Source organism: Mobula birostris, chromosome 2 (assembly GCF_030028105.1).
Source record: "Mobula birostris isolate sMobBir1 chromosome 2, sMobBir1.hap1, whole genome shotgun sequence".
NCBI lineage: Eukaryota > Metazoa > Chordata > Chondrichthyes > Myliobatiformes > Myliobatidae > Mobula > Mobula birostris.
Window position 1 is genome coordinate 197,622,599 of NC_092371.1, and position 25,839 is coordinate 197,648,437.

A 25,839-nucleotide genomic window follows, 5' to 3' on the forward strand; every position below is an offset into this window, starting at 1 on the left:
AGCTGCCCATCAGATGAAGACCAGAAGTCAAGTCAAGTCAAGTCACTTTCTATTGTCATTTCGACCATAACTGCTGGTACAGTACACAGTAAAAACGAGACAACATTTTTCAGGACCATGGTGCTACATGAAACAATACAAAAACTACACTGAACTACATAAAAGCAACACAAAAACTACACTAGACTACAGACCTACCCAAATGGCAGGCCAAACATTCCTTCATAAATGTAGTGCCAATCAACCCCAATTTGATCCTAAAGGAATAGAACATAGAAACATAGAACATAGAAATCTACAGCATATCACAGGCCCTTCAGCCTGCGATATAGTACCGACCATGTAACCTACACTAGAAACTGCCTAGATTTACCTTACCGCATAACCCTCTATTTTTTTAACCTCCATGTAACTGTCCAGGAACCCCTTAAAAGATCCTATCATATCCGCCTCCACCACCATCACCGGCAACGCATTCCACACACCCAGTACTCTCTGTGTGAAAAACTTACCCCTGACATCCCTTCAGTACCCATTTCAAAGCATCTTAAAACAATGCACACTCATGTTAACCATTTCTACCCTGGGAAAAAGCCTCTGGCCATCCACGTGATCAATGCCTCTCATCATCTTATACGCCTCTATCAGGTCACCACTCATCCTCCGTCGCTCCAAGGAGGATGAAAAGGCCAAGATCACGCAGCCTATTCTCATAAGGCATGCCCCCAATCCAGGTAACAGCCTTGTAAATCTCGTCTGCACTCTTTCTATAGTATCCACATCCTTTCTGTAGTGAGGTGACCAGAACTGAACACAGTGGGGTCTGACCAAAGTTTTATATAGCTGTAACATTACCTCACGGCTCTTGAACTCAATCCCACTGTTGATGAATGCCAACATACCATAGACCTTCTTAACAACACTGTCAACTTGCGTAGCAGCTTTGAGTGTCCTATGGGCACAGACCCCAAGAACTCTCTGATCCTCCACACTGCCAAGAGTTCTATCATTAATATTATATCCTGTCTTCCAATTTGACCTACCAAAATGAACCACTTCACACTTACCTGGGTTGAACTGCATCTGCCACTTCTCAGCCCAGTTCTGCATCCTATCAATATCCCACTGTAACCTCTGACAACCCTCCAGTCTATCCACAACACCCCCAACCTTTGTGTCATCAGAAAACTTACTAACTCACCCTTCTACTTCTTCATCCAGGTCATTTATGAAAATCACAAAGAGAAGGAGTCCCAGAACAGATCCTTGTGGAACACCGCTGGTCACCAACCTCCATGCAGAATACGAACCATCTACAATCACCCTTTGCCTTCTGTGGGCAAGCCAATTCTGGATCCACATAGCAAGGTCCCCATGCATCCTTACTTTCTGAAGGAGCCTTGCATGGCAAACCTTGTCAAATGCCTTACTGAAATCCTTATACACTACATCAGCTGCTCTACCTTCATTAGTATGTTTTGTTACATGCTCAAAGAATTCAGTCAGGCTTGTAAAGCACAAAATGCTCATAAATCCTGCCTCACAGGATCTTCTCCCACAACTTGTCCACTGTTGATGTAAGACTCACTGGTCTATAATTTCCTGGGTTATCGCTACACACTTTCTGGAAAAAAGGAACAACATTTTTAACCCTCCAATCCTCAGGTACTTCTCCTGTCCTTATTAATGATGCAAAGCTCATCATCAGAGGCTCAGCAGTTTCCTCTCTTACTTCCCACGGTAGCCTGGGGTATATCACGTCTGGTCCCAGAGACTTAACTAACTTAAATATCCTCTTTCTTAATGTCTATAAGCACAAGCATTTTAGTCCACTGTACGAGGGGTGATTGATAAGTTCGTGGCCTAAGGTAGAAACAGTCAATTTTAGAAAACCTAGCACATTTATTTTTCCTACATTTACACACTTAGTCCAGCGGTCGTGGAGCATACAGATCTCTTCTTTGTAGAAGTCAGCGTCTTGGACCTCCAGAAAGTGGTCCACAGCGGGTGATTGATAAGTTCATGGCCTAGGGTAGAAGGATATGAGTTAATAACTTCAAACTTTCTTCATTTTCACTCAAAGGGTTGAACTGCATGTGTGTGTAACGAGAGCTGTCTCCTTCTACCTTAGGCCACAAACTTATCAATCACCCCTGCTGTGGACCACCTCCAGGTCCAAGACGCTCTCGTTATATGCACGTGCAGTTCACCTCTTTGAGTGATAATGCAGAAAGTTTGAAGTTAATAACTCATCTCCTTCTACCTTAGGCTACAAACTTATCAATCACTCCTGCTGTAAACTACTTCTGCAAAGAAGGGATCCGTATGCTCCACAACTGCTGGACTAAATGTGTACATGTAGCAGGGGACTACGTTGAAAAATAAATGTGTTAGGTTTTCTAAAATTGACTCCTTCTACCTTAGGCCACGAACTTATCAATCACCCCATCGTAAGTCATCCTCAAAATTACTAAAGTTCTTTTCCCTGGTGAATACTGAAGCAAGGTATTCATTAAGTACCTCCAATACCTCCACTGACTCCATGCACAATTTTCTACTGTCACACCTAATTGGTCCTATTCTCACACAGCTCATCCTCTTGCTCTTCACATACTTGTAGAATCCCTTGGGGTTTTCCTTAATCCTGCTCACCAAGGCTTTCTCATGGCCCTTTCTGGCTCTCCCAAAAAGTTCTTAAACTTCTTCCTGCTAGCCTTATAATTTTCTAGATCTCTATCATTACCTAGTTTTTTGAATCTTTCGTAAGCTTTTCCCTGGTCACTGACCTCCATGCAGAATATGACCCGTCTGCAACCACTCTTTGCCTTCTGTGAGCAAACCAATTCTGGATCCACAAAGCAAGGTCCCCTTGGACCCCATTCCTCCTTGCTTTCTCAATTAGCCTTGCATGGGTACCGTATCAAATGCCTTGCTGAAATCCATTAACACTACATCTATTGCTCTACTTTCATCAATGTGTTTAGGCACAAGGGGTGTATGGGATGTCAGGGAGGGGAAGCACCTCTGGTGGGGAAACATGTTGCATCCTTTTCAAGGCGGTTAGTCCATCTTTGGTCCTCACCTGGCACTCAGCTCTCACTTGTGGCTCCTCGTAGCTGTTTGCATGTGACAGCAGCCACCCCTGGGCAACGGCATTGACAAGTCGGCTAAACCAGGTGAGGGTAGCCGATGGGTCTCAAACCCTCGGTGAGATAGGGAATTGTCTATCCCAGCATGTGAAGACAGACTCCGGCGGATTGAGTGGACGAGACCAATGGAAGGTCCAACGGTCAAGAAGGCGGTCTCTGCAAGCGTCGTGGAACGTGTAGAGCACGACAAGACACAGAAGACTTCCTGGTCCTACTACACCTAGTCCCATCTCCAGCTGACTCAACTCTTGTCTTGCCATTGGATTCGGATGGGAATTGGGAAGAGAGAGTGAGGCTAATGCTGTGCAACTCTCCCTCACTTAAATCCAAATCAAGCGCTAGTCTCGACACCATCATAGCTGGCTGGTGGTGCAGTGACATCAGCGCCAGACTCTGGAGCGAAGGTTCCCAAGTTTGAATCCAGTCGGGCCGCTCCCAGGCACGCTTTCCATCCATGCCGGGTTGAGTGTCGAGCTACCAACTCGACCTCGTAAAAAGTACTAACGGTGTCGAGGTCTTCATTGATAACGATGGACGAACCTTAGTCACATCCTCAAAAAATTTAATCAGGCTCGTAAGGCACAACCCGCCTTTGACAAAGCCATGTTGACTATTCCTAATCATATTACGCTTCTCCAGATGTTCATAAATCATGCCTCTCAGGATCTTCTCCATCAGCTTATCAACCACTGAAGTAAGACTCACTGGTCTATAATTTCCTGGGCTATCTCTCTACTCCCTTTCTTGAATAAGGGAACAACACCCAATCCTCCAGAACCTCTCCCATCCCCATTGATGATACAAAGATCATTGCCAGAGGCTCAGCAATCTCCTCCCTTGCCTCCCACAGTAGCCCAGTGTACATCTTGTTCGGTCCCAGAGAATTATCCAATTTGATGTTTTCTAAAAGCTCCAGCACATCCTCTTTCTTAATGTCTAAATGCTCAAGCTTTCAGTCCACTGTAATTCACCCCTACAATCACCAAGATCCTTTTCTGTAGTGAATACTGAAGCAAAGTATTCATTAAGTACCTCTGCTATCTCCTCTGGTTCCATACACACTTTTCCATCATCATACTTGATTGGTCCTATTCTCTCATGTCCTATCCTCTTTCTCTTCACATACTTGTAGAATGCCCTGGTGTTTTCCTTAATTCTGCTCGTCAAGACCTTCTCAATGCCCCTTCTGCTCTCCTAATTTCATTTTTAAGCTCCATCCTGACAACTTTGTAATTTTCTAGAACTCTATCAGTACCTAGTTTCTTGAACCTTTCATAAGCTTTTCTTTTCTTCTTAACTAGATTTTCCACATCCTTTTTACACTATCGTTCTTTTACCCTACCATCCTTTATCTGCCTCAATGGAACATACCTCTGCAAAACGCCATGCAAGTGTTCCCTGAATATTTGCCACATTTCTGTCATGCATTTCCTGAGAAAATTCACTCCCAATTTATGCTCCCACGTTTCTGCCTAATAGCATCATATTTCTTAATTAAAGGTTTTCCCAAAACATCTGCTCCTAACCTTCTCCAATGCTATGGTAAAGGAGATAGAGTTGTGATTACTACCTCCAAAATGCTCTCCCAGCAAGAGATTTGACACCTGACCAAGTTCATTTCCCAATACCAGATCAGGTACAAACTCTCCTCTAATTGGCTTAACTACTGTATATATTGTGTCAGGAAATCTTCCTGGACACACCTACCAAACTCCACCCCATCCGAACCCCTTGCCCTAAGGAGATGCCAATCAATATTAGGAAAGTTAAAATCTTCCATCGCAATAACCCTATTATTATTGCACCATTCCAGAATCTGCTTCCCTATTTGCTCTTTGATGTCTCTGTTACTGTTGAGGGGTCTATTAAAAAACAGTCAGTAGAGTTATTACCCCCTTCCTGTTTCTGACTTCCACCCACACTGACTCAGTAGATAATCCCTCCATGACTTCCTCCTTTTCTGCATCCATGACACGATCCCTGATTAGCAATGTCACACCCCACCTCTTTTGCCTCCCTCCTTGTCCTTTTTGAAACACCTGAAGCCTGGCACACTCAGCAACCATTCCTATTCCTGCCCCAGAGACATCAAAGTCTCTGTAATGGCCACAACGTCATAGTTTCACGTATTGATCCACACTCTAAGTTTATCTGCTTTGATTATGATACTCCTTGCATTAAAATAGACACATCTCAAACCATCTGGCTGAGTGCATCCTTGCTCTATCCTCTGCTTATCCTTCCTCACAAACTCCCTACAAGCTGTCTCTACTTGTGTGCCAACTACCCCATTTTCTGCCTTTTCACTTTGGTTCCCACCCACTTACAAATCTAGTCTAAACCCTCCCCAATAGCACTAGCAAATTTCCCTGCCAGGATATTGGTCCCCGTCAGATTCAAGTGCAACCCATCCTTTTTGTATCAGTCACACCTGCCCCAAAAGAGGTCCCAATGATCTAGAAATCTGAATCTCTGCCCCCTGCTCCAATCCTTCAGCCAGACATTTATCCACCACCTCATTCTATTCTTATTCTCACTGTTACATGGCACAGGCAGCAGTCCTGAGATCGCTACCCTTGAGGTCCTGCTTCTCAGCTTCCTTCCTAATTTTGTGTATTCTTTTTTCAAGACCTCCTCCCTGTTTCTTCCTATGCCGTTGGTACCAATTTATACCACGACCCCTGGCTCCTCACCTTCTATTTCAGGACATTGTGGACGTGTTCAGAAATATCAGAAACCCTAGCACCTGGGAGGCAAACTACCATCCATGTTTCTTTTTCATGCCCGCAGAATCGCCTATGTGTCCCTCTAACAGTCCAGTATTGCTGCTGGAATCCTCTTCCGTTCCCTACCCTTCTGAGCCACAGGGCCATACTCAGTGCCAGAGGCACGGCCACTGTTGCTTCCCCCAGGTAGATCGTTCCCCCCCCCCCCACCACAGCACTCAAAATGTACTTATTATTAAGGGGGATGACCAGAGGGTGCTCTCCACGACCTGACACTCTCCCTTCCCTCTCCTGACAGTCACCCACTTATTTGTTTCCTGTGGCCCCGCTGTGCCTACCTGCCTGTAGCTTCTATCGATTACCTCCTCTCTTTCCCTCGCAGGCTGAAGGACATTGAGCTGCAGCTCCAGTTCCCTAACTCAGTCTCATTGCAGCTGCAACTCCATGCACCTGGCACAGATGTGGCCATCAGGGAGACTGGAAGTCTCCTGAATATCCCACATCTGACACCCACAGCAGAAAATTGGCCTTGTAGTCATACATACTAAAAAGAAATATGAAAGTGTCTTACCTCCTTACCTCACCTAGGCCCATCTTCCCCGAAGCCCCAAAGAGCCAAAGCCCTACTACCCTGACTCACGTTACTCTGACAACCACTCCGCTAGGCAGTGTCTCCCTTTTATCCCAGAACCTTCTCAGTGGCCTTGCACGATGACAAGCTACTGCATCTGCATATTTCTCCTAATCGAATCTCCGGTCTAACTTTCTGTTCTGGAGAAATAAATCAGGTTTATATTTTAGCTCCTTGTCACAGAGTTCCCACTTTCAGCTAAGGTAAACTCATTACTGTTTGTGCTGATGTCTGCTATTGGCACAGGGGGATTATACCTGTCACTATGACATTTCAGGTCAAAAACCCATGACATTATCTCACAGAGTCATTTCCTTCACTACAACTGGTTGAAGAATGTAAACCTCAGCAATCAGGAACACTTAGTGAATGAAATGAATTTTTTCTTCATCTGATCAAGACAGTGAAATGAGGATTGAGTTATGCCAATAACCCTCTACCTGACATACCCCCCACCCACCTTGGAAATTAATGGTCAGGCAGTACTTGTGATTGAGTCACTCAAATTTCTGAAGACTACAATTACCAATACATTGAAGTGGGACAAACACGTTACCCTCATCACTAGGAAAGCCCAGCAGAGATTGTTCTTCCTGCACCATCTTAGGAAACTTAACATCTCAGAGTGTACCTGATGAATTTTTACTCAGCCATCATTGAGAGTGTTGTGACTACCTCTACCACCATTTGGCTTCCCACCACTTCCTCCCTCACCAAGTACAGGCCACAGCAAGTGGTCTACACAGCAGAGAAGATATTCGGCTGTCAGCTACCAACATTAAAAGACTGGTTTGTTGCCAGAGTGAAGAAAAGAGCTGAAAACTCTGCTGCTGACACCCATCCTAACAGTTAACTCTTCACCAAATTGCCATCAATGAAGCATTACAAGTCCATCACCACCTGGACTACATGTCATATCTGAAGATACATTCCTGCAGAACATAGTCATAGTCATAGTCATACTTTATTGATCCCCAGGGAAATTGGTTTTCGTTACAGTTGCACCATAAGTAATTAAATAGCAATAAAACTATAAATAATTAAATAGTAATATGTAAATTGTGCCGGGAAATTAGTCCGGGACCAGCCTATTGGCTAAGGGTGTCTGACCCTCCAAGGGAGGAGTTGTAAGGTTTGATGGCCACAGGCAGGAATGACTTCCTATGACGCTCTGTGTTGCATCTCGGTGGAATGAGTCTCTGGCTGAATGTACTCCTGTGACCAACCAATCCATTATGTAGTGGATGGGAGACATTGTCCAAGATGGCATGCAACTTGGACAGCATCCTCTTTTCAGACACTGCCGTCAGAGAGTCCAGTTCCATCCCCACAACATCACTGACCTTACGAATGAGTTTGTTGATTCTGTTGGTGTCTGCTACCCTCAGCCTGCTGCCTCAGCACACAACAGCAACATGATAGCACAGGCCACCACAGACTCATTGAACATCCTCAGCATCGTCCGACAGATGTTAAAGGACCTCAGTCTCCTCAGGAAATAGAGACGGCTCTGACCCAACTTGTAGGCAGCCTCAGTGTTCTCAGACCAGTCCAGTTTATTGTCAATTCATATCCCCAGGTATTTATAATCCTCCACCATGTCCACACTGATCCCCTGGATGGAAACAGGGGTCACCAGTATCTTAGCTCTCCTCAGGTCTACAACCAGCTCCTTAGTCTTTTTCACATTAAGCTGCAGATAATTCTGCTCACACCATGTGACAAAGTTTCCTACCGTAGCCCTGTACTCAGCCTCGTCTCCCTTGCTGATGCATCCAACTCTATAGAACATAGAGGATAGAAATTTACAGCACATTACAGGCCCTTCAGCCCACAATGTTGTGCCGATCATGCCACCTACTCTAGCAACTCCCTAGAATTTCCCTACCGCATAGCCCTCTATTTTTCTAAGCTCCATGTACCTATCTAAGAGGCTCTTAAAAGACCCTATAGTATCCACTTCCACCACAGCCACCGGCAGCGCATTCCACGCACCCACCACTTTCTGTGTGAAAAGCTTACCCCTGACATCCCCTCGGTAACTATTTCCAAGCACCTTAAAACTATTCCCCCTCATAGTAGCCATTTCAGCTCTGGGAAAAAAGCTTCTGGCTATCCACACGATCAATCCCTCTCATCATTTTATACACCTCTATCAGGTTACCTCTCATCCTCTGTCACTGCAAGGAGAAAAGGCCAAGTACACTCGACCTATTTTATAAGGTATGCCATTCAATCCAGGCAACATCCTTGTAAATCTCCTCTGCACTCTCTCTGTAGTATCCACATCCTTCCAGTAGTGAGGTGACCAGAACTGAACACAGTACTCCAAATGGGTTCTGACCAAGGCCTTAAATAGCCATAACATTACCTCGTGGCTCTTGAACTCAATCCCTTGGTTGATGAAGGCCAACACACCACACGCCTTCTTAAAAACACTGTCAACCTGCGCAGCAGCTTTGAGTATCCTATCAACATGGACCCCAAGATCTCTCTGATCCTCCACACTGCCAAGAGTCTTAACATTTAAAGAAACATAGAAACATAAAAAACCTAAAGCACAATACAGGCCTTTCCACCCACAAAGCAGTGTCAAACATGACCTTACTTTAGAAGCACCTAGCCCTCTATTTTTCTAAGCTCCATGTACCTATGCAGGTGTCTCTTAAAAGACCATATTGTATTCGCCCCCACCACCATCGCTGGCAGCCCATTCCATACACTCACCACTCTCTGTTTAAAAAAACTTACTCCTGACATCTCCTCTGTACCTTCTTCCAAGCACCTTAAAAATATTGCCTCTCATGCTAGCTATTTCAGCCCTGGGAAAAAGCCTCTGACTATCCACACGATCAATACCTCTCATTATCTTGTACACCTCTACCAGGTCACCTCTCATCCTCCGTCACTCGAAGGAAAAAAGGCCAAGTTCACTCAACCTGTTTTCATAAGGCATGCTCCCCAATCCAGGCAACATCCTTGTAAATCTCCTCTGCACCCTTTCAATGGTTTTCACATCCTTCCTGTAGTGAGGCAAACAGAATTGAGCACAGTACTCTAAGTGGGGTCTGACCAGGGTTCTATATAGCTGCAACATTACCCCTCAACTCTTAAACTCAATCCCACAGTTGTTGAAGGCCAATGCACCATATGCCTTCTTAACCACATAGTCAACCTACATAGCAGCTTTGAGTGTCCTATGGACTTGGACCTCAAGATCCCTCTGATCCTCCACACTGCCAAGAGTCTTACCATTACTGCTATATTCTGCCATCATATTTGACCTACCAAAATGAACCACTTCACACTTATCTGGGTTGAAATCCATCTGCCACTTCTCAGCCCAGTTTTGCACCCTATCAATGTCCCGCTGTAACCTCTGACAGCCCTCCACACTATCCACAACACCTCCAACCTTTGTGTCATCAGCATGTAGCAAGCCACCCTTCTACTTCTTCATTCAGGAGCTATCCAGCTTCTCAAGAAAACTCACTCAGGTATAATACCCTAACTGTCCCTGCACAACATCCATTAAATGGTCTTTCCTGTTGATAATTATTGAGTCTGTTCATATGTTCACATTTATTTAAGTTTAATTATTGACATTTGTGCATGTGACTGTTCTGTTAATTGTTGATTACATTAGGCTGCTTGCACTATTCTCTTGTAAATTGCTGGTTGCTTTTGTGTTGTCTGTTATAGTATTGTCCTGTGTTTTATGCCTGGCACGGAACCACAGTCAATTGCGGAGTTTCACATACTGGCAATGAAGTGACTCTGATTCTGATGCAGTAGCAATGACTGCTGTGATGCCGATGAACATAAAGTTATTTCCCTACTGGCTACTGCTGCATTAGTACCGGGGAAATTCCATAATTTCACCTATTGTAGTTAATTTTGGTCCTCTGACTTAAGCTGACAGGTCTATAGAATGGTAGCACACAATTTCTTATAAAACATTAATTTTGTGCAGACCTTTGACATTGTGAAATTGACGTCTTTCCAGCTTGACACCATGACACCATGAACTGAAAGGGCACTTTCCAAAAACATGGCTATCAATGCTTTAATGCTGTAAAGCAAAGGAAATAGGATGATTCGATTAAAAATAAACAGGGAAAAATCCTGCAAAAGAATAATTCTTGCTTTACAAAGAATAATCCTAGGTTAATCTTGTATTCCTCAAAGGCTTTCGAATTGACAAAGGCAATAAAGAACAAGTAGAGCACCTCAAACTGTGAAAAGAAACAATTCCTTTTTTTTTGATCAAGCCTTTATCTCTTGGGACAATGATGATTTGCCCAGCACAATTCATCATTTCAACCAAAGAGCTCTGCCAGTTTCAACAAGAAAACAACAGAATTCCTCTGGATGCAGCTGAATAGAGAATGAGCAAGGACAATAGTGCATTGCTGTTTCATTTCATTCTGCCAGGTTACCAGGCATAATGCAGAATGAAATATTACCTTCCAGCTCCTCATTTTAAGACCAATTATAACAAACCCTGGGAAAGGAAGAAACATTGATAAAAACTATACTAAATTTTAGCACTTAGGCATCCTGGTCATTCACTGCAAGAGGTGCTGATCTCCTTAAGCTCACCCAGCAGAAGGCAAAGGCAAACCACCTGCTGTAACCTGCCGAGTACATGATTTCCCAATATGTCAGAATGGTGTGGAGGGAAATTGTCCGCCAACTGGAATTTCCAGATGCAACCTAAAGCAAGCGAGCGAACTTAATCCACAGTATGTAACGATGTTTATTTCGTACCACATCTTTAAAATGCTGCCTGGTGATGGCATTTTCAATGAGATTCAACCCACTATACATGAGTGTAAGAATATAAACTTTATTTATATAAGTATTGTCTCAGCAATTTAATTGAACTAACTTTCATCAAGTGTGGTCTACTTTTGGATCACTCACTGAGGAGTGCACTGATTGCTCATTCAGTTTATTCCCTAGCACAGCCAATGCATGCAACAGATGAAAGAGTGGTATCAAGTCATGGTAAAGTGATCTCTCCAGAAAGGTTGGGGGTGTATTGTGGAAGTTGCTAATGTGAAAGTAGATAGAATACACATTTTAGGATATCATTTAATACTAAGGATATACTTGAAAGTCCAGGTATTTTGTATTGTTGACTACATAGAATAAGTCAGGAAGACTGCATGCATTTACTTCATAGCAGAGTAGTTAGAAATGCTATAGTTGGGCAGAAGGTGAAATATCTGTGATAGAAAATTTCATCCTGGACATCATAGACAAATTTGCAAGGCAAAATATCTTACGAACCAAGAAACTAAATCAAAGTGATATGCCCCAAAGTGAAACATAGCCTAGTTGAGAGTATCATTGGATAGTGATACACACAAAATGCTGGAGGAGCTCAGCAGGCCAGGCAGCATCTTTGGAAATGAATAAATAGTTGACGTTTCATGCCAAGACCCTTCATCAGGACTGGAAGTGAAGGGGAAGACGCCAGAATAAAATGGTTGGGGGAGGGGGGTTAAGAAGGACTTGCTGGAAGGTGATAGGTGAAGCCTGGTGTGCGGGAAAGGTAAATGGCTGGTGAAAAAAGAATCAGAGAGGAGAGGAGAGTGGTTCATGGGGGACAGTGAGGAAAAGGAACACTGGGGGGAGCTGATAGGTAGGTGAAGAGAAGAGGTAAGAGGCCAGAGTGGCAACTAGAAGAAATGGGAAGGGGGATGGGAAAGATAAAAATTGGGAAAAAATGGTTACCTGAAGGAGAAATTGATGTTCACACCATTAAGTTGGAGGCTACCTAAATGGAATATGAGCTATGAGGTGTCACTCCTCCATGATGAGAGAGGCCTCGTCATGGCAGAAGAGGAAGCCATGGAGCGGCATGTTGGAACGGCGAATGGGCATAGGAATTAAAATGGCTGGCCATTGGGAAATTCTGTTTTTGACAGATGGGAAAGAGGTGCTTTATAAAGCGGCACCCAATTTATGTTGGGTCTCACCAATGTAGAGGAGGCTGCATCGGGAGCACTTGGATCAATCTTTCCATGATTCCCTTGTTCATTTCCCATTATCTGCCACCTGACTCATATCCCTGCAAACAATAGAAATGCTACACCTGTGTATTAACCTCATCCATCACCTTCATTCAGGGCCCCAAACAGTCCTTCCGGGGGGCCACACTTCACCTGCAGATCTTTTGGGTTGTCTATTGTATCTGCTGCTCCCAGTGCGAAATCCTGTACATTGGTGAGACCCAATGTAAATTGGGGGACCTCTTTCTCGAGCAGCTATGCTCCTTCCACCAAAAGCGGAATTTCCTGGTAGCCATCCATTTCAATTCCTATCCCCGTTTCCTTTTCCACCCACCTGGCTTTACCTTTCATATTCTATTGAGTTACCTTTACCTATTGAGTTCTTCCCCTTCCTCCCATCTTGGTGTTCTCCCTCCTTCATTTTCAGTCCTGAAGAAGGGTCTCAGCCTGATACATTAGCTGTTCATTCACTTCCATATAGATGCTGCCTGACCTGCTGAATTCCTCCAGCATATTGTATGTGTTGCTCTGGAATTCCAGCAGCTGCAGAAACTCTTATGTTTATTCATTGGGTCGTGATTTTTTTTTTGTCTCTGAACCATGATTATTTACAGTATTCAATTGTTTACTGAAAGAACCTGTGGCTTGTTTGTGCAGTAAAAAGACCAGATATTTAATTGTTAGGTTCGGGCAATGATGATGGCATTGCACCGAAGATGGCATTGAACTTTGAGAAACTTGATCAGTGTTGTTGGAAGAAGCCATGTCAATCAAGTCATATGATGCTTTCCTAGACAATGGAACTACTCAAGTCTGGGGAACTAGCATGTTGTCTACCAAACTGCCATTGTTCTTAGAGTTACTAAATGGGTTGAATGAAGCTCAAATTACTCTGCAATAACTCAAGAATTCTGAAGATAGAAACATAGAAACATAGAAAACCTACAACCCAATACAGGCCCTTCGGCCCACATAGACATCTATTTTTCTAAGCTCCATGTACCTATCCAGGAGTCTCTGACAAGACCCTATCATCTCCACCTCCACCACTGCCACCAGCAGTCCATTCCACGCACTCACCACTCACTGCGTGAAAAACTTTCCCCTGACATCTCCTCCGTACCTACTTCCAAGCACCTTAAAAATATGTTCTCTTGTGCCAGCCATTGCAGCCCTGGGAAAAAGCCTCTGACTATCCACACGATCAATGCCTCTCATTATCTTGTACACCTCTTTCAGGTCACCCCTCATCTTCAGTCGCTCCAAGGAGGAAAGGCCAAGTTCACTCAACCTATTCTAATAAGGCATGCTCCCCAACCCAGGCAACATCCTTGTAAATCTCCTCTGCACCCTTTCTATGGCTTCCACATCCTTCCTGTAGTGAGGCGACTAGAACTGAGCACAGTACTCCAAGTGGTGTCAGAGCAGAGTCCTATATAGCTGCAACATTACCTCTCAGCTCTTAAACTCAATCCCACGATTGAGGAAGGCCAATGCACCGTATGCCTTCTTAACCATAAGATCTTATGTATGATGTCATTCAAGGCTGGCCCTCCCAATCTCAAAAAATGTAATGTAGCCAAAGTGCACCAAAAAAAAGCTGAAAATAATGCTGGTCAAAGTACGGTATAACCATTGGAGACAATCCAGTGAAGGAGGGAAAGCAAACGATGATGGGTTTCTAACACTAAATGGGCCACTAGACGGAAGAAAATCACAAAGCTTGAACGGAAATCAAGGTGCAAGTCAGCAAGCTTACAAGGGCACCAATATGAGGAGCCTTAAGAAGGATTCATATTGGAAAATTTGAATTCTTCTTAAGACATAAGAATTCATTATCGAGTTTATCGTACTTGAGATTATGGAACCTGGTATCAGAAATAACTTGCAATTAAAATTAATACAGCAATTAATGGATGCATCAATCTGTGTTATGTTTGCATATCCATTTGATGTTTAGAAAAGTATGCAGTACAATGTATCATGGAACTGCACTAGAAAAAGGTTCGTTTTCTAAAAGCCACCCTCAGGGTGGAGGAACAACCACCTATATTCCATCTGGGTAGCCTCCAAACTGATGGCATGAATATCAATATCTCCTGGTTAAAAAAATTCCCTCCCCCTCCTCTCTTCCTCGGTTACCTACTCTAGCCTTCTACCTCTTCTCACCTGCCTATCACTTCCTCTTTCCCTTCCTCCTATGGTCCACTTTCCTGCCATATCAGATTCCTTCTTCTCCAGCCCTTTAACTTTCCCATCCACGTGGTTTCCCCAGTCATTTTCAAGCTAGCGTTCTTCCCCTCCCCCAGCTTTTTATTCTTGAATCTTCCTCCTTTCTTTTCAGTCCTGAAGAAGAGTCTTGGACCAAGACACTTTCATAGATGCGGCCTGACCTGCTGAGTTCCTCCAGTATTTTGTGTGCATTGCTTTAATTTACTGTGTTAAGTTTGTAGTTAGAAAGATTAGAAGACAAGTAGATTGATGATTCCTTCAATTTTTAGAAGATTGCATCTGTAGTTTTGTAAGTAATTGGTTAATGAATATGCAAGTAAGTAATCGATGTAACACTTTATTATTAGGATAGTTGTTGGTAAGGGTTTGACACATTTAGTGAAAGTGAATTCAGTGAAATGTATGTTGGATGCATACATATATGTTCAAGATCTATCTAGCATCCAGTGTGACTTTTCATATCATAGAGGACTAGAGCATAGAGTCATATATAACTGCAGCACAGAAACAGGCCCTTCAGCCCATCTAATCTATGCCAAACTATTATTCCACATAGTCCCATCGACTTGCACCTGGACCATAACCTTCCATACCCCTCCCATCCATGTACTTATCCAAACTTCTCGCAAATGTTGAGATCAAACCAGCATCCACCCTTTCTGCTGGCCGCTCATTCCACACTCTCACTACCCTCTGAGTGAAGAAGTTTCCCTTAAACATTTCAACTTCCACCCTTAACCCATGACTTCTAGTTCTTTCTTTCTTTTTAAATCTTTTTATTGAATTAGTACACAAAAGGTAAAACATATAGAAACTAATACACTGTTGTGATATAAATTTACAAGCGATATTAATACATTAAAAAAACAATACAGTCAGTGCAGTTTAGTTATCAAATAACGAGATAAGATAGTAGTATACTAATTTTCCATATATATCAATAAAGAGAAGAAAAAACCCTCCAAAAAAACTCCCAAAAAAACCCCACCATGCAACTAACCTAGAAAGCAAAGCAAAGCAATGGGCTAACTAGGTACCAAGCAGACTTAAACAACTTAAACAATCACGTCCTCAACTCCGACCTCCATTAATAATGGTTAAAAACCAAGAAGGGAATGTAAATATGGTCAAAGAGAAAAAAAAGTTACATTAATGAAAATGTTGAATAAAAAATCTCCAGGTCTGTTCAAACTTAACTGAAGTATCATAAAGATTACTTCTGATTTTTTCCAAATTTAAACATAGTATCGTTTGAAAAAACCAAAAAAAACGTAGTTGGGGCATTAATCTCCTTCCAATGTTGTAAAATAAATCTTTTCGCCATTAAAGTAAGAAATGCAATCATTCTACGGGCTGAAGGGGAAAGATTACTGGAGGTTTTAGGTAATCCAAAGATAGCAGTAATAGGATGGGGAGAAATATCTGTATTCAATACCTTTGAGATAATATTAAAAATGTCTTTCCAAAAGGTTTCCAGAGTAGGACAGGACCAAAACATATGAGTTAAGGAAGCTATCTCCCCATGACATCTATCACAAAGAATATGAGAATAAACAAGCTAATTTATCTTTAGACATATGTGCTCTATGAACAACTTTAAATTGAATTAGGGAATGTTTGGAACAGTTAGAGGAAGTATTGACTAGTTGTAAAATATGCGCCCAGTCATCCGCCAAAATAGTAAAGCCCAATTCCTTTTCCCAATCGGACCTAATCTGATCGAATGGAGCTATCCTAAGTTTCATGATAGTATTATAAATAATAGCTGTTACACCTTTCTGACACGAGTTAAGGTTAATTATAGTATCTAAAATATTTGTAGGGGGTAACGCCGGAAAGGAAGAAAGTATGGTACTTCGGAAATTTCTAACTTGGAGATATCTAAAAAAATGTATTCTTGGTAAGTTATATTTGTTAGATAACTGTTCAAAAGACATAAGGGAGCCATCTGAAAATAAATTCAAAAAATGACTTCTAGTTCTAGTCTCACGAAACATCAGTGGCAAAAAAAACCTGCTTTCATTTACTCTAACTATATCCCTCATCATTTTGATTATCTCTATCAAATCACTCCTCATTCTCCTAAAGTCCAGGAAATAAAGTTCTAACCAATTTCCCTCTAACTCAAGCGCTCAAGTCCCAACAACGTCCTTATAAATTTTCTCTGTACTCTTTCAATCTAATTGATAGCTTTCCTGCAGGTAGATGACCAGAACTGCACGTAATACAGTACTCCAAATTAGGCCTCATCAACATCTTAAACAATTTCATCTTAAACACCTGTACCAAATACTTTGTAGGACTGTATATCCTTTATTATAAGTCATTAGTTGGATATTGACTGTCTTGAACATAGAAGATCTATATAGTATTGTGATTCTTGTGATTTACCTTACTACACAACACAGCAATACAAGAAACTTCATGGATAATACAATCTGTATAATTACTGAAATAGCCAAATAAGCATACTGGACTGTATAAATCTGTGTCTTCACTGATTTGTACAAACCAAGTGTCGTGCTGATTTTCAATTTAGTCGCATTTATATGTTCATGGTTTATGTAAAAGGAAATTTTGCCCTGACAAATCTGTTAGAGTTCTTCGAGGAAGTAACCAGCAGGCTGGACAAAGGAGAGGCAGTGGATGTCATTTACTTGGATTTTCAGATGGCATTCGATAAGGTGCCACACATGAGGCTGCCTAACAAGATATAATCCTGTGGGCTTACAGGAAAGATACTGGCATGGAAAGCAGCATGGCTGATAGGCAGTAGGCAGCATGTGGGAATAAAGGTGGCCTTTTCTGGTTGGGTGCTGGTGACTAGTGGTGTTCCTCAGGGGTCAGTATTGGGACTGCTACTTTTCACATTGTTTATCAATGATTTCAATAATGGAATCAATGACTTTGTGGCAAAGTTTGAGGATGATTCAGATAGGTGGAGGGTTAGGTACTGCTGAGGAAGTATTGTGATTGCAGCAGGACTTAGACAAATTGGAAGAATAAGCAAAAAAAGTGGCAAATGGAATACTGTGTTGGAAACGTATGATAATGCATTTTTGTAAAAGGAACAATAATGCAGACGATTATCTAAATAGGGAGAAAGCTCAGACATCAGAGGTATTTTGTGCAAGACTCCTGGAAGGTTAATTTACAGGTTAAGTCTGTGGTAAAGAAGGCAAATACAATGTCATCAGTTATTTCGAGGGGAGTAGTATATAAAAGCAAGGAGCTGATCCTGAGCCTTTATAGCACACCCTAGTCAGGCCACACTTGGAGTATTGTCAACAGTTTTGGGCCCCATAACTCAGAAAGGATGCGTTATCATTGGAGAGAGTGGTTCACGAGGATGACTCTGGGAATTAAGGGGTTAACATATGAGGAGCGTAAGGCAGCTTTGGGCCTGAACTCACTGGAATTTAGAAAAATGCATGGGGATCTCAACGAAACCTACAGAATGTTGAAAGGACTAGATAAAGTGTATGTGGAGAGAATGTTTCCCGTGGAGGGGGTATCCAGAATTAGAGGGAACAGTCTGAAAATTGAGGGATAACCTTTTAGAACAGAGGTAAGGAGGAATATTTTTTGGTAGAGAGTAGTGAATCTGTGGAATGCTTTGCCACCGACTGCAGTGAAGGCTAAGTCTGTGGATATATTTAAAGCAGAAGTTGATAGTTTCCTGATCGGTCAGGGCATCAAAGGATGTGGTGAGAAAGCAGGTGTGTGGGGTTGAGTGGGATCTGGGATCAGCCCTGATGGAATGGTGGAGCAGACTAGATGGGCTGAATGGCCTAATTCTGCTCCTACAGCTTAAGGTCTTGTGGTCTTCATATCATAGGCATCCGTTAGTCTCATGAGACCATGGATTTTCACCTTGGAAGGTTTCCAGGGCACAGGCCTGGGCAAGGTTGAATGGAAGACCGGCAGTTGCCCATGCTGCAATTCTACCATCTCCACGCCACTGATGTTGTCCAAGGGAAGGGCATTAGGGCTGATACAGCTTGGCACTGGTGTCATTGCAGAGCAATGTGTGGTTAAGTGCCTTGCTCAAGGACACAACACGCTGCCTCAACTGAGGCTCGAACTAGCGACCTTCAGATCACTAGACTGATGCCTTAAGCACTTGGCCACGTGCCAACACCTTGTCGTCTTATTTGTTCTACTTGATTGTTTATAATAAACACGAGAGATTCTGCAGATACTGGAAATCCAAAGGAACACACACAAAATGCTGGAGGAACTCAGCAGATCAGGCAGCATCTATGGAAATGAATAGATAGTTGATGTTTCGAACTGAGACTCTTCCTCAGGACTGAGAAGGAAGGGGAAAGATGCCAGGATAAAATGGTGCAAGGAGGAAAAGGAGGCTATCCAGAAGGTGATAGGTGAGGCCAGGTTGATGGGAAAGTTCTGGCCTTTTAACTCTTCTCACCCGCCTAATACTTCCCTCTAGGTCCCATCCTCCTTGCCTTTCTCCTCTCTACCCCTATCAGATTCCTTCTTCTCCAACCCTTGACCTTTCCAACTCACCTGGCTTCACCTATCACTTTCCAGCTAGACTTTTCCGCTCCCCCCACCTTTTTATTCAGACATCTTTCCTCTTCCTTCTCAGTCCTGAAGAAGGGTCTCGGCCCAAAACCTCGACTGTCTTTTCACTTCCACAGATGCTGCCTGACCTGCTGAGTCCCTGCAGCATTTTATGACTGTTAATAAACACAGTTTTGGCACAATAGTTATAGTTCATCCCGGTAATCAAGAATGGGTAAAACTGGGGAAAGATGAAGATCAAAGAGGCAAAATAAAAATAATTGTATTTCATACAGCAAGTTAAATTGTAATGCTGAAGTATGTTTTAATAGGATTAAATGAGGGCAGTATGCTATTCTTTCAATTAAACCGTAGCTAAAGAACATTCTGACAAATATATCACTGATCCCACCACCTTGTGCTCCAATCATCAAGCCACTAAATCACCAAACCATGGTAAATAACTTCACACATGGCATGTAATTTAATTTAAATAACATATCGGAAGAGACTGCCAAAAATAATGTATATCAGAAAGAAAATGGCATTCAAATCTATATGGTCACAGTAAATAAATCTTCACACCAATCACACAGTTGGACAGCTATTTAAAATGTTAACAAGTTCATAAATATAAACAGCAATATTCCCTTCCTGAGCCAGAAAATAGGCTGGTCTTGGGGAATTAGTTGGGATCGTAGAAAAGACATTGAGTTGGCAGATAACAGTGTGCTGTGAACTTCTACAGAAGATTATGGAGAAGGTATTTTCCTTTTAATAAAATAAATGTTGATATTTTTGAGAGATAACATCAGATAATATTAATTGCGACTTGAATATTGTCTCATTGTTTTGATTAATCTTTCAGCTTTATTATTGGTTAAATTTATGAATGTTAATTTTTTTAAAACTTGGCTGCCATTCTAGTATTCGAAAGGCATAATAAATTAAAAAGGTCTCTGGCTGGTTGATGAAGGTTAACATCTGAAAAGAAAATCTGCAGTGATAGATAAATCAAGGTTATTCAGAACCATTTATCAGGAAATTTCATACTAGGCATTAGCACCAATTCTTTACAGGAATTCTAACTTCAATATTAATTTAATAATATTTCTTCATTTAAACAAATTCTTTTTCATAAGTAAATACTTGAGTCATTTACCTTAAAAAAACATTGAGTTGTGCGTTGATGTCCAAATCTGCCAAGGCTATTATGATTGGTTTTATTGAAATTTGAAGTTACAGATTATTTGTGGTGATTTTTAGTGCTATTCTTAGAAAATAATTTCTTGAACAATTTGACAGTCTTCAGCTGTGGCTGCCAAGTGAGATTATGAAAGATAATTTTCCCCTTTAAGATGCAGGTACTAAAACTTCAAGCATAAATCTGGATTATGGGATAAAAACGAAAAGCTAAGGAAATTGATGTTTTGCTTATTGCTTCAAAAAGGAGTTGTAAATTATTTAGTACAAAAAATAATTTAGTTGAAAATCATATCAAGTATGCGGAGTTCGAATTTCCATTCAGAATTTTCATTATACATGACTTACTTTAATCAAAGGTCTTACCAACAAAACAATCCTGATAATTTCTGGGACAGCTTTTGCTGACATCGGTTAGCAGAAGTGGATGGTAAAGGTTCCGGTTATTACAGCTCACTGTGTGTGTCATTTTTCCCACCAGGAAGCATAGAGTTGCCAATAATTGAGCTGCTAACTCACGTCTCCTGGAACACAGGTCAATCCCAAACTCTGGTGCTGTCTGTGTGGATTTTGCATGTTCTCCCTGTGATTGCATGGACTTTCCGAGGTAGTCCAGTTTCCTCCCATATCGTAAAAGTAGGTAGTTCTATCTGCCAAGAAATTATCTGCTATCATTCTGGTAGAGGTGTACATACCACCCTTAGTTGTCAAGCTGCTACAAGTAGCACACCCTGATGTCTTCCCAATCATTGTGGGGTCTTCAACCAGGCCTGTTCAAAGAAGCCCCTGACAAACTACCACCAATGTGTCATCTGCAGAACCAGAGAGACCAACACACTCCATCACTTTTACACCACCATCAAGAACATTTACCATGCCGCCTTGTGCCTGCTCCTTGGCAAGTCTGATCAACTGGCTGTACTTCTACACCCAGCATATTGGCAGAGACTGAAGACTGAGGCACCAGTGGTGAGGAGCATGAAGTTATAGTCAAAGAGATGGAGGAGCATTTACAGGACAGCTTAAAATCAATGGACTGGACCACATTGAGGAATTCATCTTCAGAAGCCCTTTTCAGAACCCAGAAGCCCTGAATGAACCAGTAGAATCAGTGTTTGAGGGCTGGATCTGTGGTGTTCAAGATCTGCAATGCAAAATCCTGTGAGATGTCCAGTTATGACCTACGGAAGGCCATCCTGAGAGTGAAAAGCAAATCTGGTGTGAAATTAGAGGCATTATCAGATGCAGAATAGCTGTGGTAGGGTTTGCATGCAATTACTTCTAAAGAGCCAAAGCCGAACAGTATAAATAGCTGTTAAGCTTCACTTCCCAATGAGCTCAATGATTTTATGCACACTTTGAAAGGAAGAATAAGACCATGTCTGTGTCAATCCCCACAGCATATGGTAACCCTGTGGTCCGTTAAGAGGGATACTTGGCTGGGTAATTTGTGCCAAATAACTGGCTGGAGAATTTGGGGACATCTTCAAACTCTCAATACTGACATTGCTGCATTCCTCCAGCATTTTTTATGTGTTGCTTCTATCTATGTTAGTGTCTTTCCTGTCAGACCATGGGATCTAATTTTGTTTTGCAGCCTCATGTGCAACACCTTGACAAAGACCTTATGAAAATCCAATTTTACAATGTCCACTGACTCTCCTTGGTCTAACCTTCCTGTTATATCCTCAAAGAATTCCAACAAATTTGTCAGACAAGGTTTCCCCTTAAAAACATGCTGACTTTGGCCTACTTTATCATGTGCCTCCAAGTACCCTGAAACCTCATCCTTAACAATGGATTCAAAGATCTTCCCAACCACTGAAGTCAAAAAAACTGGCCTATAATTTCTTTTCTTCTGCCTCCCTTCCCTCTTAAAGAGTGGAGTGACATTTGCAATTTTCTAATTGTCCTGAACCATTCCAGAATCTAGTGATTCTAGAAGCATCACTTGAAGCTTCCAAAATCTCTAAAGCCACCTCATTCAGAACCCTGGGGAGCAGTCTATATGATCCAACTGACTTACCTTTCCCAGACATAAGTGGCCCAAAACTGCTCACAGTACTTTATAAAGTCTCAACATTACATTGTTGCTTTTATATCTTGGTCCTCTGAAATAAATGCCTATATACATTTGCCTTCCTCACCATAGATTCAACCTGTTAATTAGTCTTTAGGGAATTCTGCACAAGCACTTCCAAGTTCCTTTGTGCCTCAGTATTTTGTATTTTCACTCCATTTAGAAAACAGTTAAACCTTTCATTACTTCTATCAAAGTTCATGACCATCACTGTATTCCATCTGCCACTTCTTTTCCTACTCTCCTAATCCGTCTAAGACCTTCTGAAGCCTCTCTACTTCCTCAAAAGTACCTGTCCCTCCACCTATCTTTGTATCAGCTGCAAACTTCGTAAAAAGCCATCAATTTTATCATCCAAATCATTGACATATGACATAAAAAGAATTGGTCCCAACACAGACCCTCTGGAAAACCACTAGTCACTGGCAGCTAACCAGAAAAGGCTCCCTTTATTCTTATTCTTTGCCTCCTGCCAATCAGCCACTGCTTTATCATGTTGGAATCTTTCCTGTAATACCATGATCTCGTAACTTGTTAAATAGCCTCATGTGTGACACCTTGTCAAAGGCCTTCTGAAAATCGAAGTACACACATCAACCACTCCCATTTGTCTATCCTGCTTGTTACATCTTCAAAGAATTTGGACAGTTTTGTTAGGCATGGAGGAACAACACCTTATATTCTGTCTGGGTAGCCTCCAACTTGATAGCATGAACACTGATTTCTCTAACTTCCGTTACTGTCCCTCCTCCCCTTCAATATTTGGGAAATTAAAATCTCCCACCATGACAACCCTGTTATTATTATACTTTTCCAGAATTTGTCTCCCTATCTGCTCCTCGATGTCCCTGTTACTATTTAGGTGGTCTATAAAAAACACCCAGTAGAGTTTTGGCCCCTTCCTGTTCCTAATTTCCACCCACAGAGACTCAGTAGACAATCTTTCCATGCCTTCCTCCTTTTCTGCGGCCGTGACACTGTCTCTGACCAGCAGTGCCATGCCCCCACCTCTTCTACCTCCCTGCCTGTCCTTTCTGAAACATCATAGTTCCAAGTACTGATCCATGCTCTAAGCTCATCCGCTCATCTGTGCACTTATAATACAACTGTGACACTGTAATTTCATTTGTGATCAATAAAGTATCTATTTACCTATCTATATCTCCAGATAGCAACCTCTCAGCAAAGGAAGACACTGATGATAAAATTCACAAATGCTTTCATAATGCCAGGCCAGACTTCAGCCGGCTCAGGACGCCATTGATGCTGATGGTCTACTTTGATATGGACATCCAACAGCAGGCAGTTCTAACCATTGGAGAAAGACTACCAATGCCTTTTCTGCAAAATTTTACATATTGATTGACAGATATAGCTGAATCAATTTTCTGACCCAAGCCAACATCTCCAACATCAAGATCTATCTCAGTCAGCTCCAGAAGTTTTGTCACATCATTTCCCCTGCCAAACACCAGTCTTCCAAATTAAGTCTGTCCATTGTGGTAAGATGTTATCAGTTTCCTTGGAAAATGTACTATCATCACGATCATGTTGGAATTGTTGGACTGTGACTGTTCAAAGTTGAGAAGGATGTACCATGAGGTATTGTTTTTTCTTTCCTTGATGAAAACAACAGAAATGAGTTGAATATTAATACTACCCAATCATTCCCCATTTTAAAGGACTCATGCTGATTTTCTTTTTGATGTACCCAAGTGGCCCCTTTGCATTCTCTTCTTTAATCACAGTCCCTCTTACAGATGCACATGCTTCTGAATGCATCAATGGTGAGAGGTTGAGAGGATTGAGATCTTCTGGTTCCTTACAGTAAACATCACCAATAGTTTGTCCTGATCCAACCAAATTGCAGTCACAGACAAGTAAGTTCACCAATGTCTCTACTTCCTCAGGAAGCTAAAAAGATTTGGCATGTCCTGACAAAACTGAACAATTTTTTACTGATACACAATAGAAAGTATCCTATCTGGATGCATAACAGCTTGGTATGGCAACTGCTCAGCACATGACTGAAAGGAACTGGAGAGAGCTGTCGATAGTGTCACGGTCCAGTCCATTGATCCGTATTCCAGGTTTTCTGGTTTTTCCTTGTCCTGTTGTGTGCCTTAATTGAGGCACATGAGTCTGATCTTGGGCTGGCTGCATAAACAGCTCCGGAGTTCAGCTTCAGTTGCTGGGGTATAGAAGACATTTTAAGTGGGAATTCAAGAGACATACAGATCCGTATCATGAAGTATCTGAAAGACTGGAGTTTATTATATAGAATATAGGGAATGCAATTCTTTTCCCTTCTCCTGCTTATCCAATGATCCACACTCCAGTCTAGCAGGTGGCGGTAATGCACCTTAAAGCTGGTTTGCCTATTGCCATAAAACAACACAAGGAGAAGAAGAGGAAGAAGAAGCTTCAGTTGCTGGACTGTTTCCTTCCCTTCACCTTCCTCTGGGACCCCTGCCTCGTCTTGCTTCGCCTGCACCACTGTCAAGTTCAATTGCCGGAGCAAGGTAAGGAACTGTCTATCGTTGTTTTGAACTGTCTCTGTGTCCATGCCTTCACTAGGTAGGTCCGGCCGTTTGCCGCTACCTAGTGTTGGGAATGGTCTCTCTGTGTTCTGTGTATGAGTCCCGGCCCTATGTCCTGTTCCCAAGGGGGGGTCCTGGCCCTGTGTTCCATGTCTCTGCGTTCCAGTCCTCCCTCGACCAAGGCTCAGCTTCGTGTTCTCCTCTGGTCCATGTGCGCCGTCCTGTGCTGGAGTTCCCTTGTCTTGCCCAGGAGTCTCTCGTTCTCTCCTGTAGCCTCACCTACTCCTGTCTCCCAAGACCATGTTATGTCTTCACCTAGTTACGGAGTCCAAGCCCAAGTCAAGACCCAGGTTTTGGGTCCTTGTCCAGTCTCTGGCTCGGAGTCCGAACCCAAGCCTTGTCATGTCCTCGCCTCGAGAAACCCAAGCCTCGTCATGTCCTCGCCTCGAGGAACCCAAGCCTCGTCATGTCCTCGCCTCGAGGAACCCAAACGCATCCAGTCTTGTAGCCACATCATGTCCTCGCCTAGAACCAGGGTCCGAGTCTGAGTCAAGACCTAGGTTTCGAGTCCTTGTCCAGTCTCTGGCTCAGAGTCCTTGTCCAGGTTCCAAGTTCCTAGTTCCTCGTCAAGTCCTAGCCCGAGTCTGTGTTCTTGTCCTAGCTCCTAGTCTGCATCCAGTCCCGTCCCTAACTCTAGTCCTAGTTCAGTTCCCAGTACTTCAGTGTCTGTG